General features: G+C 48.9%; 1 protein-coding gene across 1 annotated transcript in view; it reads left to right on the top strand.

Annotated features, from left to right (window-relative positions):
• Nucleotides 1-4,164, top strand: part of MCF2 (MCF.2 cell line derived transforming sequence) — a 46,315-nt gene that overhangs the window by 1,809 nt on the left and 40,342 nt on the right. The gene's annotated exons all lie outside the window — the stretch shown is intronic.

Genomic DNA, 4,164 nt, shown 5'->3' with positions numbered 1-4,164 from the left:
GGGGAGGTCCTGCAGGGTCTGCAGGGCACAGGGGAGGTCCTGCAGGGTCTGCAGGGTGCAGCCCATGGGGGTGAGGGGCTTCTTCAGCTCTCAGACACGACAGAGGGGTGCCAGCCCTCCAGGGTCCAGGGGAGGTATTTTATGTGCCAGGAGCTGCAGAGTAAGGAGTGGACATCATCCCTGTGACCTGTCAGCTGGAATGTGTCACACATTTCGTTGATTAAGTTTCTAATTAACAACAAGCTGTCCTCAAGCTTTGGCATGTGTCACCACTTAAATATGCCATGCCACTGCAAAATAATGTTTTGACACGTACAAATAGAGAGTCATTACTGTGGAAAAAGAGAAATGAAACCCGAGGAAGAGACTAATTACAGGAACAAAGCGTTTGGGGTGCCCGTGACAGGTGATGGCTCAGCAGAGAGCAGCAGCTCGCATTGCCTGCCTGTGTGTCAGGGCTGAGCTGCTGACAGCCTGCCTGTGCCTCACACGGGGCTGTATACTTAGATTAATGACCCTCCTATTTCTTGCTGCTGAGCCTGGTGACTCAGTTACCTGGACTGCTTCATTTTCTTGAATAATGCCTGTTCTGGCAAATTTCTTCCTGCAGGGAGAGCAGGCTGACGTGGCTGGGTGGGAGCTTTCCTGTAGCAGCTGCTTTGGGAGAAGTGTGGAGTGTTTAGGCACCTCTGTTCAAAAAACACAGTGAGCCTCTGGCTCCTCTGTGCTGATGGACTCTGAGGTTTCAAGGGCTCCTGGCCCAGCAGGAACAGGACCCTGCCAAGTGTTGGCCAGAGGGGTTTGTCCTTCCTCCTGTGCAGGCAGCCCTGCTCTGTGCATCTGCACTTGCCAGCTCTGTCTGCTTTCTCCAAGGCTTCTTACTCCATCTGACTGTAAACACCCTGGCATTAGCATGATGAGCAGTCTTGCTGTCCCTGTAATAGGTCAAACTCAATCAAGAAACTAATGAGAGCTGTGAGCTTGCTGGTGATTCAAACACGTTTGGCATGTTTTTAGTAAAACCACTTTAATCATCCTGCTCTGCTTCTCCTGCCACCATAACAGCCTGCCCCAAAGTCTGATCACCTTAAAAGCGTGTTCTCCCTAAGCCTTTGGAGCTGAAAGGCTCAGGTGAGCAGGCAAAGCATCACCCAGGGGAGGGGGCAGGCTGTCAGCTCTGATGTGTACACATCCCTCAGCAGCATCACATCGTGGGGTCAGAGCTCAGGCTTTGGCACAGAAAGTCCCTAAAAGAGGTAAATATTTACCTGCCAGAGGGATTTTATTTCCTCAGATATCAGGGTTAGGTCCTTCCCTGTGGATGTGCAGGGGCAGATGGAAACCACACACCCTGTGCCTTTCCTGTGCATTGTGTCCCACCTGTGCCAGCCTGAGAACACCCCATGGCTGTCAGGTTTGTTCTTTTTGGAGAGCTGAATTTCATGAGGCATATTTCCCCTGGAAATAATTGCTAGATAAAGGAGATTATTTGATTGCTCAAGGCGAGGGCATTAAGAGCAGAGCCAGGAGGAAGGTGAGTCCTGTAGGCAAGTTCATTTTTAATATTCCTGGGGTCTGTGCTGCAGGCAGGGGCAGCTGCAGAAAGTGCTTGTGTGGATGAGCTGTAAGGGAAAATAAGTAGGTGCCCACTTTCTATTCCATGCACATCCAGCTGAAAATGCTGCCCTGGCTGCCTCCAGGCTGGCTGTGCTGAGCAGCACCTGCAGTGCTTGAGGCACAGGGAAGTGTGACAGATCCTGGTATCTGCAGAAAGTGAGTGATAAAGCAGCACTTTATCCAGGCTTGGACTGAGGGCTGTGATGGTTTGGTCTTTACAGCAAATACAAATCTTTTCTCTAGCCTGAAAGAATTTATCTCTTCCAAATTTAGCCAGAATTCCAGTAGAAGCTTAAAGAAAAAAAATAAAAATCAATTGAAGTCAGTTATGATATCTGTAATATTGTTATTACCAAAAACTGTCTTAATTACTATTAAAGTAAGATTTGAAAACCAAAAGCATCCCTCAGTGTGCAGCACTGGTGTGGTGTTACCTTCAGTGCTGTGTGCAGTTCTGGGTACTACATTTAGAAAGGATGTGAGGGCCCTTGAATGTGTCCAGAGGGAGCAAGGGCTTGAAGGAATGTGCTGTGAGGAGCAGCTGAGGCCTCTGGGCTGGGCTGGTGTGGAGAGGAGGAGGCTGAGGGGGGATCCCTGCAGCCCCTGAGGATGGCATGTGCAGAGGAAGGTGCTGAGCTCTTCTCCTTGGGATCCAGGGATGGGATGTGTGGTTCAGCATGGCCTAAGCCAGGCAGGTTTAGGACAGACATTAGGAAGGGTTTATTTGCTGAGGGGTGTCAAACACTGGAACAGTTTCCCTAGAGATGTCATTGATTCCCCAAGCTGCCAGTGTTTAGGGGGCATGTGGACAATGCCCTCAACAGCATCCTCTCACTTTTGGTCAGCCTGAAATGGTCAGAAATTTGGACAGGTTATCACTGTGGGTCCCTTCCCTGAGAGATCCTGTTCTGTTCTTTGACTCTCCAGCCCTTTGGTATTTAGCCAAGCTTTGCCTGTTTCATTTGGGCTGGGAGGTGAGGTGCAGAGTGGTTTGGAGCTGTGGCTGCTAACACAGAGTGGTGGCACAGTGGAGGGTGCTGGTGGCTAAAAATACCTCTGAATTCCAATATTGGGCAGGTTGTGACAGCGTGCTCTGATCCCAGCAGCGGCAGGGAGTCTCTCAGTCCTGTCCTAAACCTCACAACTGCAGACTCCAGGGTCCAATTTCACCTCCTGCAAAACACCCCAGGTCTTTATTTTTAGTCTGGTGCATCCTGCAACACACGCAAAGTTAAGGATGAGGGGAAAAAAGCAACAAGAGACACTCAGAGAGAAGTAATCCTTCCCTGGTTATCTGTCTCCATCGTTCTGCTGCTGGATGCAGACAAGCAGTGCTCAGAGCCTTGGTAGAGAGCATTGATTTATTTTTATTGTCAGTTTAAGAGGTACATCACAGCCTGGAAATCTGATAAACCTGCAAGGCCTGGCTTGCAAATAGTCACAGACTTTCTCCACTGGCCCCAGAATAAATGACAAATTTCCCACAGCAGGTGTCAAGGCTGTCAGACTGATGGGAACTTTCCTCTTTGTTTCTGTAAGGGAACTGATAAAAACAAATTAGCATGCTCAGAGCCTGCTCTCTGAGCATAACCTTGTCCTGCCTGACTTCAGCTTTCCTTAACTGGCACTGCACTACTTCTCTCAATTCCTTGGGTTCTGAGGGTTCCCTTCAGGTTCTGTTATGATTACAGCAGTTCTGTGTACACACAATTTATGTTTTCCAATTGCAGACTCTTGGCAAACACCATGGGGAGTTTGGGAATTGTTTCTTATAGCTCAGAGACATAGCTTTGAAATTTTAGAGTGTGCTGGAAAACCAAAGGGTTTTATTTTTGCCTCAAACCAAAGGATCCTTTGGCTCCCACCCACCTGGGTCACTTAGCTCCTGGTGGGGGTGAACAGAAACCTGCAGAATTATCTCACCTTGCCTAAACTATTCTAAGCAATCAAAGGTTTTGGCTGAGCTCACCACGCTCACAACTTCAGGCTTCATTACATGTACAAGTTCTGTGTATGACCAATATGTAAAATTTGATATTAATTTTCTCTGCTCTTTTTTTCTACGCTTCAAAGGCACTGAACAAATTCAAATGAAACCTTTGCACTTTGGGTGTGACACTACAGATCCATAAGATCTGTCACAGGGTAGTTTGGGACTTGGGTGCCTCTGCATATCTTCAGTCAGTTCTTCTCATGGATCCAAGGGAATTTTATTTTTTATCCCTGCGAGCACAACTGTTAATTCCTCTTAAATATATTTGTCCCAGTTGTGGCTGCCACAGACCCAGCAGCAAGATGTGCACTGAATGAAGGCTGCACCGGCTTCAAGTGTGTTTTTCTCTTTTGTGTAGTGGAGGTGCCAGGCAGTGTGTGACACTGCTGGCTAACCCAGCACGTGTTTGCTCCCAGGCACAGCAGGTAGTGCAGGTGATGCTGGCAGGAGCCTGCTTGCACAGGGTGTGCCCACAGCAGACACCTGACCCCTCTGGGAGCCAGCACCAGGCCTGGGAGCCCAGCACTGGGGTGTCCGGACACGTGTGGGACACG

The sequence above is a fragment of the Parus major genome, chromosome 4A, assembly GCF_001522545.3.
Source record: "Parus major isolate Abel chromosome 4A, Parus_major1.1, whole genome shotgun sequence".
NCBI lineage: Eukaryota > Metazoa > Chordata > Aves > Passeriformes > Paridae > Parus > Parus major.
The sequence above is the reverse complement of the archived record's forward strand: the minus strand, read 5'-3'. Positions and strand labels throughout refer to the sequence as shown.